The sequence below is a fragment of the Pan troglodytes genome, chromosome 5, assembly GCF_028858775.2.
Source record: "Pan troglodytes isolate AG18354 chromosome 5, NHGRI_mPanTro3-v2.0_pri, whole genome shotgun sequence".
Classification (NCBI taxonomy): Eukaryota; Metazoa; Chordata; class Mammalia; order Primates; family Hominidae; genus Pan; species Pan troglodytes.
The window spans coordinates 180,342,469-180,368,798 of record NC_072403.2 but is presented as its reverse complement, the minus strand read 5'-3'; the positions used below and the strand labels follow the sequence as shown (position 1 = coordinate 180,368,798).

The 26,330-nt window shown below is 52.2% G+C and overlaps 1 pseudogene; it reads left to right on the top strand.

Annotated features, from left to right (window-relative positions):
* The first annotated feature begins 1,074 nt into the window (after positions 1 to 1,074).
* Positions 1,075 to 3,666, top strand: LOC107975405 (melanoma inhibitory activity protein 2-like; annotated as a pseudogene).
* The last annotated feature ends 22,664 nt before the right edge of the window (positions 3,667 to 26,330 follow it).

The window sequence follows — 26,330 nt, the reverse complement described above, 5'->3', positions numbered from 1 at the left end:
AGAAAGGGGAGAACTTCAATGCTTCATTTGAGACCCTTCTTGGGGTTAAACAGCACTGAGCCCCTCAGTTCAAAGGTCAACATCAGTGAGTTGCTGGATTCAGAAACCCCACTGCTGAGTCAGGACAATTTGTGCTTAATGCAAACACAGAGGGGCGAAGCCCGGCATCTGCAGAGCTGCGATGGGGTCACAGTGGCCAGAGAGGAGTGACAGTTGTGCTCCCAGTCCAGCCAGTGGACAATCTCCTGTCCCCGAGGAATCATAAGCCACAGCTGCAGACAGGGTTTCTAAGGCCCTTCCTTCCAGATAAGCACTCCTCTCCCTTCCCCACCCATGTCACATCATCTCCTGGCACTGTTTGTGCTGAGAAGTCTCTCAGGGCCAAGCATGTGGTAAGGCCAGAGGTTTTGGACATTCATCCATGCTCAAGGTCACAGTGGTGTCATCAGGTCTCAGGCTATCGGCACAGGGCAATCCTCTCCCCTCAGCTGCTGAAATACGGCCAGAGATAAAGCAGGCATGAGTTTCTGCCTTCAAGAATAAATGTCCCTGGGCAGGGGTGGGCAGTCAAGGGAGAAAGGCCAAGCACCCAAATTAATGATTTCAGACCACAGATACTGAAACACCAAAGTGATAAAGGGGCAGGTGTTTCAGTTAGCTACTGCTGCATAACAAATGACCCCAAAGCTTAGTGACTTAAAATGGTGATTTGTTATTCTTTATCATTCTGTCAGCTGGGAGGTTCTTCTGCTGGCCTCACCTGGGCTCATGCACAAGGCTACATTTAGCTAGGGTGTCAGCTTGGGGGTGGGCATAGCTGGGACGCTGTGTCACCTGAGTCTTTCTTTCCCTGTGGTATTGTTTTAAAATATAGGTTTTATTGCTGCCTCAGGATGTAAAGCGTAACAAGGGGGCCGGGGTGGGCAACGTGGGCCTGTGAGGCCTGTGGGTGCCCACGTTCCCCAGCTCCCCTCGCAGCTGGCTCCACAGTGGTTCGCTCCACTTGCCCGGTGGGGATCTGGGTTCCAGATGGAATGTTGCGTGTTGTCCGCGACTTGTTGTGGCTGGGGTTACTGCAGCAACCGCCAGAGCAGCCTTGGCGCTACGGAGGACCCTAGGGCTACCCCTCAGCCGTGCTTGGGGCTGATCCTGGAGTTGCGACGCAGGGTTGTGGCAGCACTGCCTGACGGTATGAGACCGGATTCTCATCCTTAAGGTTTTCCGTGGGAATTGGTGATACATGCAGCTGCTGTTGGATTTTTTGCTGTTCCCTTTTTTTTGTGGAGAAGTTTTAGATCGGTTAGGAGTCGGCTTTATGTGGGAAGAGAGAAAAAACTTGCTGTAGCGCTTTCTGGACTAATTGAAGAAAAATGTAAACTACTTGAAAAATTTAGCCTCGTTCAAAAAGAGTATGAAGGCTATGAAGTAGCGTCATCGTTAGAGGATGCCAGCTTTGAGAAGGTGGCAGCAGAGGCACAAAGTTTGCAGGCAACCTGTGAAAAGCTGAACAGGTCAAATTCTGAGCTTGAGCATGAAATACTCTGTCTAGAAAAAGAGTTAAAAGAAGAGAAATCTAAACATTCTGAACGAGATGAACTGATAGCAGATATTTCCAAACGGATACATTTGCTGGAAGATGAGTCAAAATCCCTCAAATCACAAATAGCTAAAGCCAAAATGACCTTCAAGACATTTCACATGAACGGAGAACAACTGAAGATAACAATAAAAGATGCTTTGAATGAAAATTCTCAACTTCAGGAAAACCAGAAACAGCTTTTGCAAGAAGCTGAAGTATGGAAAGAAGAAGTGAGTGAACTTAATAAACAGAAAAGAACATTTGAAGACTCCAAAGTACACACAGAACAAGTTCTAAATGATAAAGAAAATCGCATCGAGACTCTGACCGAACACTTGCTAAAGATGAAAGATCGGGCTGCGAGGCTTAGAGAAGACATAACGTATGATGGTAACTTAGAAGTGAACAGTGAATCGGAAGATGGTGCTCACTTAGATGATCCCTCCAAAGGAGCTTTGAAGAAGCTGATTCATGCTGCTAAGTTAAATGCTTCTTTAAAATCTTAGAAGGAGAAAGAAACCAAATTTATATTCAGTTATCTGAAGTTGATAAAACAAAGGAAGAGCTTACAGAGCATATTAAAAATCTTCAGACTGAACAAGCATCTTTGCAGTTAGAAAACACACATTTTGAAAGTGAGAATCAGAAGCTTCAACAGAAACTTAAAGTAATAACTGAATTATATAAAGAAAATGAAATGAAACTCTACAGGAAATTAATAGTAGAGGAAAATTACCAGTTAGAGAAAGAAGAGAAACTTTCTAAAGTAGACTAAATGGGCAGCCATGCCACTAAAGAGCTGGAGACCTACAGACAGCGAGCCAAAGATCTTGAAAAATTTGAGAGAACTATTCATTTTTATCAAAGGAAGATTATTTCCCATGAGAAAAAGGCACATCATAACTGGTTGGCAGCTTAGGCTGCTGAAAGAAACCTCGACGATTTAAGGAAAGAAAATGCTCACAACCGACAAAAATTAGCTGAAACAGAGTATAAAATAAAACTTCTAAAAAAAGATCCTTATGCACTTGATGTTCCAAATACGGCATTTGGCAGAGAGCATTCCCCATATGGTCCCTCACCATTGGGTCGGCCTTCACCTGAAACGAGAGCTTTTCTCTATCCTCCAACTCTGTGGAAGGGTCCACTCAGACTCTCACCTTTGCCTCCAGGGGGAGAAGGAAGAGGCTCAAGAGGCCCAGGGAATCCTCCGGACCATCAGATTACCAATGAAAGAGGAGAATCAAGCTGTGATAGGTTAACCGATCCTCACAGGGTTCCTTCTGACACTGGGTCCCTGTCACCTCCATGGGAACAGGACCATAGGATGATGTTTCCTCCACCAGGACCATCATATCCTGATTCAGCTCTTCCTCCACAAAGGCAAGACAGATTTTACTCTAACTCTGGTAGACTGTCTGGACCAGCAGAAATCAGAAGTTTTAATATGGCTCCTTTGGATAAAATGGATGGGTCAATGCCTTCAGAAATGGAATCCAGTAGAAATGACACCAAAGATGATCTTGGTCATTTAAATGTGCCTGATTCATCTCTCCCCGCTGAAAATGAAGCAGCTGGCCCCAGCTTTGTTCCTCCACCTCTTGCCCCAATCAGAGGTCCACTGTTTCCAGTGGATACGAGGGGCCCGTTCACGAGAAGAGGACCTGCTTTCCCCCCACCTCCTCCAGGAACCATGTTGGGAGCTTCTCGAGATTATTTTCCACCAGGAGATTTCCCAGGTCCACCACATGCTCTGTTTGCAATGAGAAATGTCTATCCACTGAGGGGTTTTCCTCCTTACCCTCCCCCAAGACCTGGATTTTTCCCCCCACCCCCACATTCTAAGGTTGAAGTGAGTTCCCTTCAGGGCTGAGTCCGCCTTCAGATGAGCCTGCTACGGAACATCAGAACCACAGCAAGAAACCTGACAATATTTTTGCTCTCTTCAAAAGTCATTTTGACTGATCTCATTTTCAGTTGAAGTAACTGCTGTTACTTAAGTGATTACACTTTTGCTCAAATTGAAACTTAATGGAATTATAATTCTTAGGATAGTATTTTGTAAATAAGGATGATTTAAATATGAATCTTGTGAATAGTTTCCATTTTATTTTATTCTAGATAGTATAACTATTTTAATTTGATTAGCTAATCCACTATTATATAAAAATAGTAGGAGTTTTATATACGTAATCTTGCAGGTGGGGAGGCTTTAAATTCTAAAGGCCTTGTCTTTATGCCAAGAACTGTATTTACTGTGGCTGTAGGCAAATGTGTAAGTAACTTTATGCTTAATTAAATAAATTTTAGTTGATTTAAGAAATAAAAAAAGAAAGAAAAGGGAGGTGAGAAGGCAGAAGCCAAGCACTGTGTGGACTTAGGTGCTCGACGCACAGCGTGCTCGTGCTCAGGTCTGTGGTCACCCTCTCATTCTTGTGCCCCGGGTTGAAGCACACAGCAAGGACAGACCCAGACACCAGGCAATGAGTCACTTCAAGGGAAGAGCCGACCGTTCCGAGCTCAGGCTGTGCTGAAGGTCCCCAGAGTCGGGCACTTTTGTCCTCTGCCTCATCAGTGTGAGCTCTTGGCTTCAGTTCCCACACAAGCATAGATGCTGACAGCAGCATTGTGTGGGATCCTGGAAAATGGGCCCAGCTTGCGGATCTGTAGAAGAAGACTCACCAAATTCTGGGTTGTTGCAGCTTGGAATATAGTGCAGACATTAGGATAATTGTTTTGGATATCTCAACAAGAAAGGGATTTTGTAAGATGGCAAATACTATAAAAATGTGTAAAATAGCAGAGTACAAAGGCTGAATAGAGAATAGGAGATTGAGATTAGAGAAGAATGGGGAATAGCGGTTATAGGAGGCTCCAGCCATATAAAAATGCGAGCACACGAGAGGCCGTCAGAACTTTATTCTTTTAATCACTGAGGGGAAGTGCTTTTTGTCCAATTTTCCTATCAAGTTTTCATACCATTTTTATAAAGGAACAGAGTTTTCCAGTCACGGAAGGAAACATTTCCCATGCCAGTCCCAGGCAGCGGCGTCTTGCGTGGTTAATCCTGAGCGGGGCAGCTTGGGTGGATCCCGGTTTTAGGCTGACGCGCTGCGTGAATCCAGATGACCTCTTGGCTCCTGGCGGTCTGGCCTGCTGGGTGTGGATTGGGGGTGTCATTACCTGGCCCGCGGAGGGATGCGATAATGCCGAGGTGTCTGCACTAGCAGAGTTAGAGGATGCGCTCCATAAATGGTCACTGTCGTTATGAACACGATCAGGTGCTGGGGTTGCCGGCAGCGTTAGTTCCGTGGGCATGCTCCTTATTTGAGGTGCATCATCTTTTTGTTAAGTTAAAATGTACTATCTTCGTATAAGTTTTCGAGGGCTGCCATAATTACGAACCGCAGCCTGGGTGACCTAAACAGCAGGAATTTGTCGTCTCCCGGGCCTGGAGGTCCAACGTCCGAGATCAAGATGCCGCAGGGCTGTGGGTTCTCTGAAGGAGCAGGGGAAGGGTGTGCTCCAGGCCTCTCTCCGTAGCCTGCAGACAGCCGTCTTCCCCTCTGTGTCTGTCTGTCTCTATGTCCAGATTGCTCCTTCTTATGAGAACACCAGTCATATTGGTTTAGGGCCACCCTAATGATCACTCTCTAACATAATCACCACTGTAGCAACCCTATTTTCAAATAGAGTCACATTCCGAGATACTGGGGGTTAGACGCCAACATATGCTTTTTGGGAGCAGACACAGTTCAACCCATAACAGTCATTTATCTAAAGACTTTGAAAATTCTTGCAAATTAGGAAAAGGTACATCGAGTTCCCCGTTGTAATGAGTTCCCCATTTGTGGGTGATGAAGGCACCCATTTGTGGGTGAAGAATGAAAAATGGATACTGGTTGGGAGGCCACTGCACCAGTCCAAGCACAAGGTGGTGATAGTGTTGATGAGGGCGTTTGCGATGGAGGTAGGGCAAGTGGCCTAAGTTAGGGTATGTTTTGCAGGTGGGCAGAGCCCATGAGACTCGTGATGGGGTGTGAAGCGGCAACTCAAAGAGGACTCCAAAACTTTGTCCTGCATGTTTGGAAGGAAGGAGTTGCTGCCTCCTGAAATAGGGAAGGGGAATGGGAATGTTTAGCAGGAAGATCATGGGTCCATTTTCAGGCTCATTTTGAGGGCCCAGACATGCACATGAGCATTCCAGGACCCACGGGGACGGGAGATGCCCTTCCATCCAAGCCAGCCCCTCCTCTTCTCTACAAAGGCATAGCCACAGGCAGTGGGTTGGGCAAGTTGGTGGCCAGAGTGGGAGCATGGAGGAGGAAACAGCTGGTAGGGGAGATGGAGTTCATGGTGACTGTCATCCAGGAAGCCTCGGAATTGTGCCTCAAGGAATGTGAGTCAAAGGCAGAAACATACAGAGAATGAGTTGGGCGGGACCAGAGGGAGAAGGAGGAGCATGAGCCAGAATGGAAGGTGCTGAAGGTGCCTGTCTGGGAGGCTGTGGCTCTGTGAGGGAGCAGGGCTGGCCACATCTGCATGAATCTAGACCTCACCCCGGCTCTCCCCAGCCGTGCCCCTCAGGTGAGCATGGAGCACCCTGCACCCAGAACATGCTTCTACCTTCCATGCTCAGAGCCGTGCCCCTCGGGTGAGCATGGAGCACCCTGCACCCGGCACACGCTCCTACCTTCCATGCTCAGAGCCGTGCCCCTCGGGTGAGCATCGGGCACCTTGCACCCGGCACACGCTCCTACCTTCCTTGCTCCGGCTTGCTGCTCAGGTGTCTACATGCACACCACTGGCACCATCGGGATATGGGATGGCCGAGCGGCTGGGTGAGCTGGTGGGCCTCCGTGGTGACTTGTTCATCTGGCACCTGCTGTCTCCTTCATGCAGGCCTGCAGGTGTATCTTCAGCGATGCATTTCCAAACCCCAAACCAAGCATCAGGCCATAGCCAATTGACGTGAGTAGCCAAGGGTCTAGCAAGCATCTATGGGTTCCTCTCTCCACGCACGCTATGTGCACCTCTACCAGCACCTGCAGAGCCCTGGAGGGCCCCTCACCGCAGCCTTGCAGGAGCCCCCACTCCCAGGACTGCATGGGCTTGTCTGTCCTTCAGACCTTGTGTGTTCCCAGCTGTGTCCTCGGCTGCTGCCGCGGACACGACCTGGGGCTTCAAGCAAGAGACTCATTGCCCACGGCGCTGGAGCTAGAAGTTCAGAACCCAGGTGGCGGCAGAGCTTTCTCTCTCTCTCATCTTCTGGGGTACGATATGCTGAGAGTTTGTGTCCCTCCAAATTACCGAAGTCCTCCCCTCCCCAAGGTGACGGCATTAGGGGGGCCTTTGGGAGGGGCTGGTTTCTTGAGGGTGGAGCCTCATGGGCAGGGTGAGTGCTCTTATGTAATGTCCTACAGGAGGCCCAGAGGGCTCCTCACCCCTTCTACCACGTAAGGGCACTGCAGGAAGATGACACTAGGAAGCAGCGCTCACCACACACTGAACCTGCCCTGACCTTGGACTGCCAGCCTCCGGAACCGTGGCGGGTGAATGTCTGCTGCTGATCGGCCACAGAGTCTATTCTCAGAGCCACCTGAGCAGTCTGAGACGTGGTGGTCTCTGGCTCTTCATGGCATTTCTGGCTTCTATGGAGACAGGCCCTGCAGTCTCTGCCCCCATCAGGACCTGGCTGTTCTCCCTCTGTGTCCCACAGTGCTCCCCTCTCAGGTCTGTCCTCTTATTATATGGACACTCTCATATTGCACTAAGGACCACCTATCCCACTGTGACCTCATCTTAACTTACATCATTTGTTTTTTGAGACAGAGTCTTGCTCTGTCACCCAGGCTGAAGTTCAGTGGCACAATCTTGGCTCACTGCAACCTGCACCTCCCGGGTTCAAGCGATTCTCCTGCCTCAGCCTCCTGAGTAGCTGGGATCACAGGTGCCTGCCACCATGCCTGGCTAATTTTTGGATTTTTAGTAGTGGCAGAGTTTCACCATGTTGGCCAGGCTGGTTTCAAACTCCTGACCTCAGGTGATCCACCCATCTCGGCCTCCCAAAGTGCTGGGATTACAGGTGTGAGCCACCACGCTGGACTTAATTTGCATCTTAATTGTAATTGCAATGACCATATTTACAAATAAGAACAGATTCACAGGTTTCAGGGGCTAGGACTTCAGCATATGGGTGGTATGAGGAAAAATTCATTCCACTGCACCAGGCAAGGCTTTCTGACCCTCTGGGCTGGACACACGTGCAGTCCTTGCCACCTCTGCCCTCCTCATTCCCAATGTCACACTGTCCATGGATAAACCTCCTGCCTGGACCGTGAGCACCTGTCATTGAAGAGTGTACAAATCAGAGGGAGTTCTATGTAGGGCATTGAAGTACTGGGCCTTGTTTCTAGGGGAATGCCAGGGAAGACACATTCTGGAAGTTCTGAGCATTTAGGATTTGCAGTCCTATGAGAGTCTCATAGTGTTTTCATGTGGAGAAGAGAAAATCAACGCTGAGAAAGTATTGATCTTAAATGCACAGCCACACAGAAAGCCCTGCTAGATGTGATGGAGTGCTTCCCAGGAACATGCTCTGTGCTCCGTGTGGGTTGGCTCAGGCCTGGGCACACTGACATCCACACCCCGACCACAGCACACGCTAGCCCACACAGCCCTTCAGTGGAGCCTCAGTGAAGGCACCTCCAGAGAGGAGAGCACCAACAGTCACGAAAAAAATAAAGTGCAAAGTTGAGGCCAACATACTAAGTTAAAAAGTAGATTAGAAAACAGATTTTATGGAGCCAAATGTGTGATGTATTCAGAAAAACATTCGCAGCAGTGACGATGTGATGTGGTAAGATGATGGATTTCCCACACATTCGTGGCAGTGACAATGTGATGTGGTAAGATGATGGGTGTCCCACACATTCGCAGCAGTGACAATGTGATGTGGTAAGATGATGGGTGTCCCACACATTCGCGCAGTGACGATGTGATGTGGTAAGATGAGGGATGCCCACACATTCGTGGCAGTGACAATGTGATGTGGTAAGATGATGGGTGCCCAAACATTCGTGGCAGTGACAATGTGATGTGGTAAGATGATGGGTGTCCCACACATTCGTGGCAGTGACAATGTGATGTGGTAAGATGATGGGTGTCCCACACATTCGTGGCAGTGACAATGTGATGTGGTAAGATGATGGGTGTCCCACACATTCGCAGCAGTGACAATGTGATGTGGTAAGATGATGGGTGTCCCACACATTCGCGCAGTGACGATGTGATGTGGTAAGATGATGGATGCCCACACATTCGTGGCAGTGACTATGTGATGTGGTAAGATGATGGGTGTCCCACACATTCACGGCAGTGACAATGTGATGTGGTAAGATGCTGGGTGTCCCACACATTCATGCGGTGACTATGTGATGTGGTAAGATGATGGGTGTCCCACACATTCACGCAGTGACAATGTGATGTGGTAAGATGATTGATGTCCACACATTCGCGGCAGTGACAATGTGATGTGGTAAGATGATGGATGTCCCACACATTCACGCAGTGACGATGTGATGTGGTAAGATGATGGGTGTCCCACACATTCACGCAGTGACGATGTGATGTGGTAAGATGATGGATGTCCCACACATTCACGCAGTGACGATGTGATGTGGTAAGATGATGTGTGTCCCACACATTCGTGGCAGTGACAATGTGATGTGGTAAGAAGATTGATGTCCACACATTCACGCAGTGACGATGTGATGTGGTAAGATGATGGGTGTCCACACATTCGCGGCAGTGACAATGTGATGTGGTAAGATGATGGGTGTCCCACACATTCGCAGCAGTGACAATGTGATGTGGTAAGATGATGGGTGTCCCACACATTCACGCAGTGACAATGTGATGTGGTAAGATGATGGGTGTCCACACATTCGCGGCAGTGACAATGTGATGTGGTAAGATGATTGATGTCCACACATTCGTGGCAGTGACGATGTGATGTGGTAAGATGATGGGTGTCCCACACATTCACGCAGTGACGATGTGATGTGGTAAGATGATTGATATCCACACATTCGTGGCAGTGACAATGTGATGTGGTAAGATGATGGGTGTCCCACACATTTGTGGCAGTGACGATGTGATGTGGTAAGATGATGGATGTCCCACACATTCACGCAGTGACGATGTGATGTGGTAAGATGATGGGTGTCCCACACATTCACGCAGTGACGATGTGATGTGGTACGATGATGGGTGTCCCACACATTCACGCAGTGACGATGTGATGTGGTAAGATGATTGATGTCCACACATTCACGCAGTGACGATGTGATGTGGTAAGATGATGGGTGTCCCACACATTCGCAGCAGTGACAATGTGATGTGGTAAGATGATGGGTGTCCCACACATTCGCGCAGTGACGATGTGATGTGGTAAGATGATGGATGCCCACACATTCGTGGCAGTGACGATGTGATGTGGTAAGATGATGGGTGTCCCACACATTCGTGGCAGTGACAATGTGATGTGGTAAGATGATGGGTGTCCCACACATTCATGCGGTGACTATGTGATGTGGTAAGATGATGGGTGTCCCACACATTCACGCAGTGACAATGTGATGTGGTAAGATGATGGGTGTCCCACACATTCACGCAGTGACAATGTGATGTGGTAAGATGATGGGTGTCCCACACATTCGCGCAGTGACGATGTGATGTGGTAAGATGATGGATGCCCACACATTCGTGGCAGTGACGATGTGATGTGGTAAGATGATGGGTGCCCAAACATTCGTGGCAGTGACAATGTGATGTGGTAAGATGATGGGTGTCCCACACATTCATGGCAGTGACAATGTGATGTGGTAAGATGATGGGTGTCCCACAGATTCGTGGCAGTGACAATGTGATGTGGTAAGATGATGGGTGTCCCACACATTCGCAGCAGTGACAATGTGATGTGGTAAGATGCTGGGTGTCCCACACATTCATGCGGTGACTATGTGATGTGGTAAGATGATGGATGTCCCACACATTCACGCAGTGACAATGTGATGTGGTAAGATGATGGGTGCCCCACACATTCACGCAGTGACGATGTGATGTGGTAAGATGATTGATATCCACACATTCGTGGCAGTGACAATGTGATGTGGTAAGACGATGGATGTCCCACACATTCACGCAGTGACGATGTGATGTGGTAAGATGATGGGTGTCCCACACATTCACGCAGTGACGATGTGATGTGGTAAGATGATTGATGTCCACACATTTGCGGCAGTGACGATGTGATGTGGTAAGATGATTGATGTCCACACATTCACGGCAGTGACAATGTGATGTGGTAAGATGATGGGTGTCCCACACATTCGCAGCAGTGACAATGTGATGTGGTAAGATGATGGGTGTCCCACACATTCGTGGCAGTGACAATGTGATGTGGTAAGATGATGGGTGTCCACATATTCGCGGCAGTGTCGATGTGATGTGATAAGATGATTGATGTCCACACATTCGTGGCAGTGACGATGTGATGTGGTAAGATGATGGGTGTCCCACACATTCACGCAGTGACAATGTGATGTGGTAAGATGATGGGTGTCCCACACATTTGCGCAGTGACGATGTGATGTGGTAAGATGATGGATGCCCACACATTCGTGGCAGTGACGATGTGATGTGGTAAGATGATGGGTGCCCAAACATTCGTGGCAGTGACGATGTGATGTGGTAAGATGATGGGTGTCCCACACATTCGTGGCAGTGATGATGTGATGTGGTAAGATGATGGGTGTCCCACACATTCGTGGCAGTGACGATGTGATGTGGTAAGATGATGGGTGTCCCACACATTCGTGGCAGTGACGATGTGATGTGGTAAGATGATGGGTGTCCCACACATTCGCAGCAGTGACAATGTGATGTGGTAAGATGCTGGGTGTCCCACACATTCATGCGGTGACTATGTGATGTGGTAAGATGATGGATGTCCCACACATTCACGCAGTGACAATGTGATGTGGTAAGATGATGGGTGTCCCACACATTCGCGCAGTGACGATGTGATGTGGTAAGATGATGGATGCCCACACATTCGTGGCAGTGACGATGTGATGTGGTAAGATGATGGGTGCCCAAACATTCGTGGCAGTGACAATGTGATGTGGTAAGATGATGGGTGTCCCACACATTCGTGGCAGTGACAATGTGATGTGGTAAGATGATGGGTGTCCCACACATTCGTGGCAGTGACAATGTGATGTGGTAAGATGATGGGTGTCCCACACATTCGTGGCAGTGACAATGTGATGTGGTAAGATGATTGATGTCCACACATTCGTGGCAGTGACAATGTGATGTGGTAAGATGATTGATGTCCACACATTCGTGGCAGTGACAATGTGATGTGGTAAGATGATGGATGTCCCACACATTCACGCAGTGACGATGTGATGTGGTAAGATGATGGGTGTCCCACACATTCACGCAGTGACAATGTGATGTGGTAAGATGATGGGTGTCCCACACATTCACGCAGTGACGATGTGATGTGGTAAGATGATTGATGTCCACACATTCGCGGCAGTGACAATGTGATGTGGTAAGATGATGGGTGTCCCACACATTCGCAGCAGTAACAATGTGATGTGGTAAGATGATGGGTGTCCCACACATTCTTGGCAGTGACAATGTGATGTGGTAAGATGATGGGTGTCCACACATTCGCGGCAGTGACGATGTGATGTGATAAGATGATTGATGTCCACACATTCGTGGCAGTGACGATGTGATGTGGTAAGATGATGGGTGTCCCACACATTCACGCAGTGACGATGTGATGTGGTAAGATGATTGATACCCACACATTCGCGGCAGTGACGATGTGATGTGGTAAGATGATGGGTGTCCCACACATTCACGCAGTGACGATGTGATGTGGTAAGATGATGGATGTCCCACACATTCACACAGTGACGATGTGATGTGGTAAGATGATGGGTGTCCCGCACATTCACGCAGTGACAATGTGATGTGGTAAGATGATTGATGTCCACACATTCGTAGCAGTGACAATGTGATGTGGTAAGATGATGGATGTCCCACACATTCACGCAGTGACGATGTGATGTGGTAAGATGATGGGTGTCCCACACATTCACGCAGTGACGATGTGATGTGGTAAGTTGATGGGTGTCCCACACATTCACGCAGTGACGATGTGATGTGGTAAGATGATTGATGTCCACACATTCACGCAGTGACGATGTGATGTGGTAAGATGATGGGTGTCCCACACATTCGCAGCGGTGACAATGTGATGTGGTAAGATGATGGGTGTCCCACACATTCGTGGCAGTGACAATGTGATGTGGTAAGATGATAGGTGTCCACACATTTGCGGCAGTGACAATGTGATGTGGTAAGATGATTGATGTCCACACATTCGTGGCAGTGACAATGTGATGTGGTAAGATGATGGGTGTCCCACACATTCACGCAGTGACGATGTGATGTGGTAAGATGATGGGTGTCCCACACATTCGCGCAGTGACAATGTGATGTGGTAAGATGATGGGTGTCCACACATTCGTGGCAGTGACGATGTGATGTGGTAAGATGATGGGTGTCCACACATTCGCGCAGTGACAATGTGATGTGGTAAGATGATGGGTGTCCCACACATTCATGGCAGTGACGATGTGATGTGGTAAGATGATGGATGTCCCACACATTCGCGGCAGTGACGATGTGATGTGGTAAGATGATGGATGTCCCACACATTCGCGGCAGTGACAATGTGATGTACTAAGATGACTGGTGTCCCACCTGCTTTTACATTTCCCAGCATAGGGAGGTGTTTCTCAGAGAGATGAATGTGCTTTTCCTTTTCAAACTTCCCTTAGTACCAGCTGCAACCTAGCCTGAGGCATTCCTTGAAACTTCCAAAGCAGGATTTTAAAACACAGAGAAACAATGATATTGCAAGTCAGGCTTTGCTAAGGAAGAAAAGTGACTTCCGAACCCCAGAAGGCCTAGAGGAATGGAAGCTGGGATTCAAGCCCCAGGACACAGCTCCGGCTCGGCGGGGGATGGTTAGGGAGCTCTTGCTGCTAAGAGGAAGCTTTGGAATGGCTGAGCAAGGGTTGACCAGGCTTTGCAGTGGCAGAGCGTCATTTCCCATGAGACCGCCTTCCCTCCCCACCCGTGGATGACAGAGAGGCACGGAAGTGAGCACACACAGAGGGGGTGGAGAGGTGCGGCCCCAGGGCTCGACCTGCTGGGCTGGACAGGACCGCGTGCAGCCAATTGACCCTGCATTGACCCTCCCTGACACCTGTGTTCCTGGTTCATAAATAAGAGCAACGGTCGTGTTCACGTGACTTGAAGAGGAAACTCAGGGATCCAGCGTTGTGCCTGCTGCTCTGAAAATGAGGCGCTGCTGTTGGGAGGCTTGGTCTCCATGTGCAACCCCTCGAGTTTCCAGCTCTGAGTATGGACTTGCTTCGCCTGTTTCTCATGTGTACACCAAATGATGAAATGCTTGCCACTGGCTTACCCTTCAGAGGAAAGGTATTTCCCAACACGGAGTCGATGTTGACAAGGCTTTCAGAAACTCCACATAGACCATCAACATCAAACGGCAAGGTGGTGCTCGCATCTTCAGTGCAAGGCGCCCTCTGTGTGTCTTGTGCTGAGCTCGGTGTCACTTGTGTGCCACTGTCAAAGGCATCAGTCAGCAGCCCACGAGGCGTCTGTTCTGCTTTTACAATTAGTGCTGGGACTCTTTGAAGCTGCAGAAGATGCCTCCGAGGGCTTCTCTGAAAGGCCCAGTTGTATTCAGCGTGGTTATTTTTGGAGCTGGCTGGAAGAAAGATCTGTGTAGATGCAGTGCCTAGAAACTGGTGTAGATCACAGCTCTCGCTTCTTCATTAATTCCAAATGAATTAATTCACATTTCCATCAGCATGAGGTGCTGAGTGAAGGATGATTGATGTGCAGTCCCGGCTGCAGCCCCCACAGGAGCACACAGTGGCCTTGAGCACGCCCTCCCCATCCCCCAACCTCTGTAGGAGGGACGTGGACAGGACAGGGCTGGGCTGGGGGCTGAGGACTCTGAGGGGGGGACGGGAGTGACACTGGATGCTGGTGGAGTCTCTATATCCTGGGGCTGCCCCACAGCTGGGCCTCACCCTCTGTGACATTGCCCACCCCAAGCACCCAGCCTGGGAGGAGAGGAGTGAGCCTAGGGACCATCTGACCCCGCCCGAGCCCAGGGACCCCCTGACCCCACCGGGAGGAGAGGAGGAGTGAGCCCAGGGACCCTCTGACCCCGCCTGAGCCCCTGGTGCCGCTTTTCGCTATTGCCCTGGACAAGGGAGCCCAGTTCTCAAGCTTCCTTCTCCGTGGCAGTAGAATAAGGAGCCAAGTGTGACCGAAGGGATTGAGGCCAGGGGAGCCCAGCCTGGGACCTGCGGGGCATGGAGACTCCCCCTACTGCAACCTCGGCCGTGTGTACAACAGACAGCGCAGCCCAGATTCCGAGGCTCATTCAGCACGATGGGTCAAGGATTGTAGACCCTGCTCAGCCTAGGAGGCAGGAGACCGGGCGGCGAGTTCGCACAACCTTGGCAGATGATAAGCTTGTGGGGGGAGAGGCTGCCCCCATGGGGAGTGTCCTGTCCTCGCAGGTGGACACCCGGGGGGCTCACGGCACCATCCTCTCTCTCCTCGGCGGCTGTGGCAACACTACGGGGGCTGCTGAGCTGTCCCTGACACTGCCTGTTCCATCTCCACGGGTGGCACCTGCTTTCGAGGTGGCAGAGGAGATTCACCACCACACAAACGTAACTTGCCTGACACGTGATGCTTCCTGCCTTCTGAAAATGCCTTCTAGTCCCTGGGAAAGCCCAGGAAAGGGATTCCACTGTTGGCATTTGTGGGTCCCACTAACAGAGACTCGAGATGTTTCTAACTATGCTCTGTGGTGGGTGAGCCAAAACCTGTCCACTCACGCGACGAGGCCTCTGGGGTGCTGGGGAGCCTCCCTCTCATTCCGTTTCTGGCCCTCACAAGCTCTTGCTCCCTACAGTGAGCTCAGAAGCAGACACGCACCATTCTCCTCCTTCCCATTCTCTCTAGGGAGTACATGGGAGGGTGTGGTCTAGATGGGTGGTGCCTGTGTACCTCTTGCGGAAAGCAGGAACTCACAGGTGACCTGGGCTTGCTAGTTACATGCTCCTCACCAGGACAGGAGCAAGTGCCCCAAGAGACGTGAAATCATGCCAGTGTTTGTGGTGGCTGGAGAGACCCCTGCAGGAGAGGAGCAGGCCCGCTCTGTGGCTCACCCTGTCTTAGATAAACCATGGTGGTGACTGGAGAGACTCCTGCAGGAGAGGAGTGGGCCGCTCCATGGCTCAACCTGTCTTAGATAAACCACGGTGGTGACTGGACAGACCCCCTGCAGGAGAGGAGTGGGCTGCTCCGTGGCTCACCCTGTCTTAGATAAACCATGGTGGTGACTGGAGAGACTCCTGCAGGAGAGGAGTGGGCCGCTCCGTGGCTCACCCTGTCTTAGATAAACCACGGTGGTGACTGGAGAGACTCCTGCAGTAGAGGAGTGGGCCGCTCCATGGCTCACCCTGTCTTAGATAAACCACGGTAGTGACTGGAGAGACTCCTGCAGGAGAGGAGTGGGCCGCTCCATGGCTCACCCTGTCTTAGATAAACCACGGTGGTGACTGGACAGACCCCCTGCAGGAGAGGAGTGGGCTGCTCCGTGGCTCACCCTGTCTTAGATAAACCACGGTGGTGACTGGAGAGACCCCCTGCAGGAGAGGAGTGGGCTGCTCCGTGGCTCACCCTGTCTTAGATAAACCACGGTGGTGACTGGAGAGACCCCCTGCAGGAGAGGAGTGGGGGGCTCCGTGGCTCACCCTGTCTTAGATAAACCACAGCTGCTCTGCCGCCACTTCTGGGCTAATGAACAAGAAACAAATAAAAGAGACAAGGATATTTGGTCACAATAAGTGTTACCGAGATTTAAAATGAGGTGGGATGACAGCAAGTGACCAGACACCTGGCCCCTCCTGCTGGAGAGGGGTGTGGGGTCCCCGACTCCTGCCTGGTTCACAGTGCACCTGAGGGAGCAGCACCCCCGGAGCCACTGTCTATCACCTGAGCAGCCTTGGTCCTGCACAGCCCTGTATCACGCGGTTTTGCAAGATGGTGCTGGGGGTTTGGTTTTATTCTAACTGTGTCGAGCAATCAGTGGACAGATTTTGAGCAGAGAGAGGCATCATCTAATTTAATTTTGCTTTTCAGATGCTCCTATCTTCTGTGTAGAGGACAGATTATCATTGAGAAGAGTGGAATCAGGGAAACCAAGATGCAGCCGAGGCTATGGCCATGGTCCAGGTGACAGGTGAGGGAGATGTAGGTCAGAGGGGAAGGAGCAGGGATGAGAGAACTGGATGGGCGTGGTGCACCTGATGCTATAGAATAAGGTGGTGCATGCAATGTAGAATAATATGGAATGCGTGATAATAAAGTAGAATGAGCATGGCCCATGGGTGTCGACGGAGAATAGCGTGGTGCATGTGATGTGGGGTGAACGCGGCCAATATGATGCTGTAGAATAGCGTGGCTCATGTGGTGTAGAATGGCATGGCTCACATAATGTTGAATAATGTGGCTCACGTGGTGTAGAGTGGCATGGCTCACATGGTGTAGAATAACGTGGCTCACGTGGTATAGAAAAGCGTGGCCCATGTGATGTAGAATAACATGTATTTTTTGGAATCTCATTAAGTTTACATTGACTGTAAGTCTACCCATTGGAAATGCTGAGTAGGCAGTTGGAATTCTTAACTGGAAGCTCCTTGGAATACGAAGCGCTGGAGAGAGTTTGGGGAGTCACTGGCACTTGGGTAGAACTGGTTGAGGTCACCCAGGGAGATGGCATAAAGAGGGGAAACAGGGACCCGGGACTAAGCCCTGAGTCACTCCACTCTCTGTGGGTTTAACAGAGGAGGAAATACTGCTAATAAGCGCGAGGAGCCAAGAGTGAAGGGGCAGGAACCCCGGACACTGTGCTATCAGAGACAGGAGAAAGATGCTCTCTCAGGACGGGAGCTGCCGCTGGTGAAATGCTGCTGGAATGCAGCCCAACTAAGGCCACCCATGGGCTCCTGAGGGAGGATGCTGCTAGACTGGGCTGGGGAGGAAGTGGGAACCCTCACACCTGCTAGCTCTCCCAAGAGCTACTGCTGCTCAGGGCTGGGGAGAAGGGAACATTGTGTGGCGTGCGGTTTGGAGTCCAGCTAGCGGCCTGTTTTTGCAGGTGCTGGCTCCTGGGGCCAACACGTGCTGGTGGCTGTCATCATCCAGCCCTACAGGGAACCCTGAGGAGAAGACAGGCCAGGTCCGCGGAGCAGGGTCTTTGCTTTGTGGACGCCGCACAGCAGCCGCAGAGCTGTGCTTGACGGGCCCTCGCCCTCGTCCAGCGAGGAGGAGACGATGAGCTCCCCTCCAGTGGCCCTGTTTGTTGAGACGTGTGGGGTTAGAGTATCAGCTGAAAGTGAGGAGGGGGAAAGGTGTGTGTGTGAGGGCAGAGGAGAGCTGTGCAGGGACGGTCCTGGGACGGGGAAGACGCTGGCGGTGCCGCTTTCTCCGCAGCTGCGTGGCCGGACCCGGAGTGCGAGGCTTGTCCCCCTCGGATGGGTGGAGACTTATAAAGAGAATGAAACGTCTCCAAATGGCAACCAGCACACACTGTAGCCAAAATTACGAGATATTAGAAGTCTAAATTCATAAAATTGAAGACAATAAAATGTTCTGCGGATGGTCCTGTGTCACGCACATGCTAATAGGCGCGGCCTCGCGGGCCCTGGAGCCCCCTGCACTCTGCTGGGATATTGCAAACCAATCCACGGAGCCGGGCAAAGGACCCAGGGCAGACGTGGGCAGTCACGGTGAAGGGACCCAGGGCAGACGTGGGCAGTCACGGTGGAAGGACCCAGGGCAGACGTGGGCAGTCACGGTGGAAGGACCCAGGGCAGACGTGGGCAGTCGCGGTGAAGGGACCCAGGGCAGACGTGGGCAGTCACGGTGGAAGGACCCAGGGCAGACGTGGGCAGTCACGGTGAAGGGACCCAGGGCAGACGTGGGCAGTCGCGGTGAAGGGACCCAGGGCAGACGTGGGCAGTCACGGTGAAGGGACCCAGGGCAGACGTGGGCAGTCGCGGTGAAGGGACCCAGGGCAGACGTGGGCAGTCGCGGTGAAGGGACCCAGGGCAGACGTGGGCAGTCGCGGTGAAGGGACCCAGGGCAGACGTGGGCAGTCGCGGTGAAGGGACCCAGGGCAGACGTGGGCAGTCGCGGTGGAAGGACCCAGGGCAGACGTGGGCAGTCGCGGTGAAGGGACCCAGGGCAGACGTGGGCAGTCGCGGTGGAAGGACCCAGGGCAGACGTGGGCAGTCACGGTGGAAGGACCCAGGGCAGACGTGGGCAGTCACGGTGGAAGGACCCAGGGCAGACGTGGGCAGTCGCGGTGAAGGGACCCAGGGCAGACGTGGGCAGTCGCGGTGAAGGGACCCAGGGCAGACGTGGGCAGTCGCGGTGAAGGGACCCAGGGCAGACGTGGGCAGTCGCGGTGAAGGGACCCAGGGCAGACGTGGGCAGTCGCGGTGAAGGGACCCAGGGCAGACGTGGGCAGTCGCGGTGAAGGGACCCAGGGCAGACGTGGGCAGTCGCGGTGGAAGGACCCAGGGCAGACGTGGGCAGTCGCGGTGGAAGGACCCAGGGCAGACGTGGGCAGTCACGGTGAAGGGACCCAGGGCAGACGTGGGCAGTCACGGTGAAGGGACCCAGGGCAGACGTGGGCAGTCGCGGTGAAGGGACCCAGGGCAGACGTGGGCAGTCGCGGTGGAAGGACCCAGGGCAGACGTGGGCAGTCACGGTGGAAGGACCCAGGGCAGACGTGGGCAGTCACGGTGAAGGGACCCAGGGCAGACGTGGGCAGTCACGGTGGAAGGACCCAGGGCAGACGTGGGCAGTCACGGTGAAGGGACCCAGGGCAGACGTGGGCAGTCACGGTGAAGGGACCCAGGGCAGACGTGGGCAGTCACGGTGAAGGGACCCAGGGCAGACGTGGGCAGTCACAGTGAAGTAACAGTCACGCATCACGGAGCACGAACTGCTGCTTCCCATGGCTCCAGCACATGTCAACCTTGAGTCCTCTTCGTGGTTTTAAAAGCAAATTTAATAATCATCTTAAAGACTTGGTGGGATATACAGGAGTCCAAGCTTTGGCAGTAGTTCTTTTGTTCAAGAGCAGAGAAAAATTGGAGTGAATAATTCAAATACAGCAGGAACTCAATTCTCCACTGGAATTATTTTTCATCCTTTCAGTGGGGATTAATCCTGATTATGTAATCTTTCAGAATTAGGATTCAGTCTATTGTGATAAAAGAAGGCTTTGGAATCACTCCGAGCATCCTATCACTGAGCACGGGAGAGCCAGCCCTTGGCTTGGTCCACCTCCTCCAGCTCACATCCCACCCATTCACGTCTCCCTCTTCCTGTCCCCTCAGCCCCGGGCCTCTCTGAGCTAAAGGAAAATGTCCCTCATCGTTTTCCCATGGTGTGACTCTCAGGCCTCGCAGAGAACAAGACGGAGTCCAAGGCACTATGGAGGAACCTGGGGCCTGTAGGGGATCCTGGGGACAGTCAGGCACACCAGAAACTTTAGGGGACCCTGTGGGCTGTAGGGGACCCAGTGACTATAGGGGACCTCCAGACTTTAGGGAACCCCAGGGACTGTAGGGGGCCCTGCAGACTACAGGGGACCCAGGTCTACAGGGGACCCCCAGACTGTAGGGACGTTGAAGACTGGAGCAGCCAAGAGGGGCCCCTTCTCCCTGAGACTCCTGCTGTCACAGAGTTGCTCCCTCCAGGCTTGGGAGCGTGGCAGAGCCAGGTCCCAGCACACAGACGAGCTCTCCTGGCTCTCAGAGGGAGTCTGGTTAGTACCGTCATGGCATCTCTAGATTAAGGAATCAGGCAGGAGTGCAGAGATGAGAGGAAGGACACTGTTCCGGAAAGGCTCTGAAGGAAAGACACTCTAAACATCAGAGAGAAGCTCTTAATTCTAACAGGAGCTGCAGTTACACAGAGAAGAGAGACTCCTCCGCCCCAAGCTGAAACGCCGCCTGCACTTCCCAACACCACCTGGAGAAAGTTACCCATCCCTGGAACCACAGGTGTGCCCCTGTAAGTCCAGCTGAGGCTGCCTTGGCTCACTGAGGGCCAGGCTGAGATGGGAGGATGCTGGCCCAGGCGGCCCTGCAGGCAGCACCTCTGGAGTCTGAAGCCCTGAGTTTAAATCCCCACCTCCACATGCTTGTCTCGGGCAAAGGATGTTAGCCTCTCTGCCGCCAGTTCCTTCTCTGAAACAGGATGTTCACCGTGTCTCGAAAGCAGGGCTTGGAGAGGAGGGAATGCCAGCGTTGGCGGGATGCAGGAGGGAGCTCCAGCGTCGGTGGGATGCAGGAGGGAGCTCCAGCGTCGGTGGGATGCAGGAGGGAGCGCCAGCGTCGGTGGGATGCGGGAGGGAATGCCAGCGTCGGTGGGATGCTGTGTTCCTGGCACGTAGGATGCCCTCAGAAAGCAGTTATAGGGCCAGGAAGCCCAGCTGCTAATTCTAATGCAAACTCCCTTTGCCTTAGTTTCTCTGCACACAAAATTCGGGATCTGGATCTCCCCACTGTGGGGAGGTCCCTAAGCTGTGCAGCTCAGGCCCAGGGCAAGTTTTTAAAGAGAAAATGCAACTGAAGCAACACAACTATGCAGAAAGTAAGAGAAAGAAGAAAGAAAGACAGGGAAGAAAGAAGGGAGGGAGGGAGGGAGGATTAGAAAGAAAGTTTATTAATGAAATCAGCAATTGCCATCCTGCAGTGGCAACTTGCAGTGCCTGGCTCTGCAAACCATCCGCGACCTCGGCCTTGCCTTTCCTCTTCCAGCTGCACTGCTCCCTCCTGCTCCCCCATTGCCTGGGGTGCAAGGGATGTGGGAAGCTAAGATTCATGCTTTCCCGTGGTCTCTGAGGTGCAAATGCTGCCCTATCCTGCAGGCCTCAGGCTGGAGAGGCCATGCAGAGGCCATTGCAGGGAGGGAAGGGGCGTGTGTCCCTGGGAGGGGCATGTGCAAAGGGCAGCTTCAGCTTCGGGTGCCGGAACCTAACTTTCTGCCCCTGTTTGCAGACCTGTCCAGTGCAGACCCTTGTCGAGATTAAGATTTCTGAAGTTAAACAGTCAATTAAACAGGATTGCGTTTAGCCAGTCCTGTGGGTTAAACATTAAACCAGACCAGAGGAAAAGCAATCCACAATGACACATTCTTCCCGCATCAGGACCTGCCCCAGCTGTACCATGTCCTGTGGGAGCTGTGGACACATTTATAGGAGAAGACAGAGACCTGGTGGCCATCCTGTCCATCCAGACTGGGACATGGGACAGGGATGGGGTGTTCCTCGCACTGACTTAGGGAGAGCAACCAGGTGCTGAGGTTTCCCTGTCCTCCTGTCCTTGTGTCCTGGGGAAAGGCAGCAGCAGAGTTGGGGGCAGGGCGGGGCTGGGACCTGTTCTTGTGCCACGATGGGGGGCTCTTTGATCCACCCCTGGGCATTGTAAAGGGTGGGAGGGGAGTCTCTGGGCTTGGGTAAGAATGCTCCCGTGCGGGATCCGTGCCGGGTTTTCAGGAGACTGGTGACAGCTCAGTGGGGACTGGGGCGCTGTGTGCTGTGAAGGGAACCCGGCCCACCCCCCACACCCAGTGGCTGTAAGTGTGGTTCCTCCCATGGTGCTGGGCTGGGTGGAGCCAAGACGGCCAGCGCTGTGGAGAGAAGGGAGTGGCTCCCTCAGCAAGCCCGCTTTCTCCTTCCATTAGGCTCTCAGGGGGAACTAGGACAGTTGACGTTGAAACAAAATGCCAGGGTGTGTCTCCCAGGCAGTCTGGTGGCCGCCTGCTCTTCCCAGGGTGGCAACTTCTGCTGAGTCCCGTATCCCACCCCACATCCCCAACCAGGGCCCTGGCCTGGGGACACAGCCAGTGTGGACAGCGACGCGGGTGGGGACCCTGCATGCTGGCCTAGTTACCTCTCATTCTGATGTGGCATAAAAGAAAACTCTTGTTCCTGCTTTTGGATGGGAGAAGCAAAAGCAATTGCCACTGTCCCCACGAAACATGAACATGAAACATGAAGCAATCGGCACCGTCCCCATGAAACATGAACTTGACTCTGAGCTGCAGGAGAGCTGTCGGTGGGGACCTTCCTCCTCCCGGAAGCCAGGGGTCCCCAAGGCCCAGGCCTAGCTCCTCAGGCATCAGCCCAAGGGCGGCTGTGGGGGTGGCTCCCCACACAGAAGTCCAGGCCCCCGCTTCTGTGGGCTGCAGAAATCTTTAAAGAACCCGTCCCAGTGTAGGACTCATTCACACAGAGGGCCAGGGGCTTTGGCTCAGGTGTTTTGGTGAAAGGAGAACCGGAGCAAACACCTTGCAAATCACACCACAGTTTATCACTTACAGGAAAATCCCTGAAGAAGAAAAGATGTCATCGCAGGAATGTCAAAACTGTTGTTATATAAATAAGAGATTTAGTGGAAATACCTTCCCCCTCTTAAGCCTCTGCACAGACTTGCTAATTTGACAGAGAAGCCAAGCGTGAAGACTTCTTGGATGCTTAGTAGAGGGTCACAGCTCTCATGGAAATGGAACAGGAAACTCCTCAGCACCATATTCTGTTTTGACGTGTAATATGCCACTTAAATCTCCCGTGCAGTACTGTGAGACGAATTTCTGTAAGCTTTTTGTGTAAGGAGGGTTTCACACCTCACTTTAGTTTTTAAAAACACATTTACTATAAATGTGAGATTTTGGTTCTAAAGAAAACAGGATTTACTGTGCTTTGTCCATTCCAAAACTAATTTTGTGTGTTTGCTCCAGCAGCCAAGCAGTTAAGTTGCCCCATGAAAGGGGGCGAGATGGGCCTGCTGGAGTTTATCTCTTATCGGCTTCAACAGGGCGGCACAGACATGAATAAGCTGGTTTCTGCAGCTTTTAAACTTAGACGACTATGAAAAATTCTCTAGAATGGCAAAGAGTTGCAGGAGACAATTGGCTGGACTTTCAGCGAAAGGTTTTCCAGCCTCTAAAAGAAAGCAGAGACTAGTTTTCAGCTTGTAGAATAGTGCCTTTGCAGGGCTACTCCTAGTCAAACCGCATCACACGCGTTCCCAGCACTTCCCGTCCATCAGGGACCGCCTCCAGCGGGAGTGTTGGGTCCCCACAGGCAGAAAGCCAGGAGCAGCTCTCGGAGCATCTCTCAGGGATTTCCTGTAGGGCTTTACTTGTGGTTGTGTGTTTTGTTTTAGGGGTGAAACATTTAAATGTTTAAGGATGTTTGGGGAGGGCAGTGCACAGGCTGGGGTTGGAGTGTGCGGTAGACAAGCGAATGCAGACCTCATGTGTGAAGTCTAGTATTTTATTCCATTCAGCAAACAATAAAGTAAGAGACCTACTCTGTCTCCTGGAGCCACTGCTGATGCCTCCATTGAGAGGCATCTATATGAACAGACATCAATATCACGTCAATAAAAGGGGCAGAGCCACGTCCTTTCACTGCCTTCGCCTTCAGCCCACCCGAGCCAGCCCAGGCCTGCCTGCATTTGCCACACGCCTGTGGAGCTGGGTCGCCACCGCTGGGGCTGTCCCTGTGCCGCTTCCGTGTTGCTGCTGTGCGTGTCTAGACACTGTGGGATTCTGAGCGCTGGCGTTGGGCTCTGCTGGGCCTGCGAATGCGATTTCTCCTGGGCCAGCTGGGACCCCGTCCCGGGGCGCAGACAGTTCCGAGCTTTGTTTAGATGGGCGACAGGACAGCATTTCCACATTACATGGATATGCTCGGATTGTCTCTCACTTCTGCTGTCCCGGGGCGAGGTACCTGGAGGGAGGGAGGATCCCTCGGCAAGACACCGTCCTCCGGGTCCCTGCAGCCTGCACAGGAAGCATGTGGCCGCCCAGGCAGATTTCAGAGGGAAGGAGGATTCCAGCGTGTGTGCGTGGCCCTGTGTGCGTACCCGGTTGGGAAGGGGGTGGCCGCCCAGGGATTTCAGAGGGAAGGAGGATTCCAGCGTGTGTGCGTGGCCCTGTGTGCGTACCTGGTTGGGAAGGGGGTGGCCGCCCAGGGATTTCAGAGGGAAGGAGGATTCCAGCATGTGTGCGTGGCCCTGGTCCTCCAGCACCTGAGTCTCACCTGCCTTGTCTGGCTGCTTGGCAAGCAGAGCACAGGTCCTCTCAGTGGAAGGAATGGGAAGGTGAAATGGCCGGGTGCAGTGGCTCACGCCTGTAATCCCAGCACTTTGGGAGGCTGAGGCGGGCGGATCACCTGAGGTCAGGAGTTCGAGACCAGCCTGACCAACATGGAGAAACCTGGTGTCTACTAAAACTACAAAATTAGCCGGCCGTGGTGGCGCATGCCTGTAATCCCACCTACTCTGGAGGCTGAGGCAGGAGAATCACTTGAACCCGAGAGGCGAGGTTGCAGTGAGCCGAGATCGCACCATTACACTCCAGCCTGGGCAACAACAGTGAAACTCTGTCTCAAAAAAAAAAAAAGAAGGAAGGTGAAGGCAGATGTAGACAAAGCGTCTTGCACCCTCCCAGAGGGTGGCCGCCTCCCTTTACGAAGTACAGAGAAAATGTCAGCTTTCTACCTAGTGAAGCCCAGCTCGATGGGGACAGGCGACTCTAAATCCCCTCACCCTGGAATCAAGGACAAGCGCCATGCACTTGGCAGGAGGGAGCAGCCTCGTTGATCTGGGTTCTGTATCCCATAGCGAGAGCAGTCCCTCGGGCACGTGGACTGGGTGCGTGGGAGCCTGAGCTCTGGATGAGAGGTTTGTTTTTTCCTGGAGGGTCAATGGTAGGAACCTCTATTGACCAGACCTGTGATGCCGGCTTGCGTTTTGTGTCGTTTGGCAGGGTTCCCACCTGCAGCTTGTCAGGCAGGGCCGGCCTGTGTGGGGTTTTGTGACCGCAGTTGATGGGAGTTGTGCAGCGCCCACTCAGAGGAGCCGGGGGCAGGAGGCACCTCCATCCCTGGCACGGAGCCTCCAGAGACAGGACAGCTTCCCCTCCTAGGACAGCTAGCACCCACTGGGGAGGCTGGGAGATGGGGGGCCACTCGCTGGTCCCCCACAGCGGCCATGCCCTGCGACGATGCATGTGTGTGAGACAACATCGGGTGTACAGTGTGTGTGCATTATGTGTATCTGTGGTGTGTGCATATGGTGTGTACTATGTGTGTGTGTTGTGTGTGTATGTTGTGTGTTGATTATGTGTGTTCTGTGTAATATGTGTGTGTATGGTCTGAGTTTTGTGTGTGTGTGTGTGTGTGGTGTGGTATATATGCTGTGTGTGGGGTATGTAGTGTGTGTGTGTGGTGTGCATATTACGTGTATCTACAGTGTGGTGTATATGGTGTGTGTAGTGTGTGTGGTGTAGCTTATATGTTGTGTGAGAGGAGTGTGGCGTGTGTGTGGAGTGTGTATTATGTATGTGTGGTGTGATGTATATGATGTGTATGGGGTGTATGTGTGTGGTTTAGTGTATATGATGTGTGTGAGGAGTGTGACGTGTGGGGTTGTGTATTATGTTTGTGGTGTGTGTATAT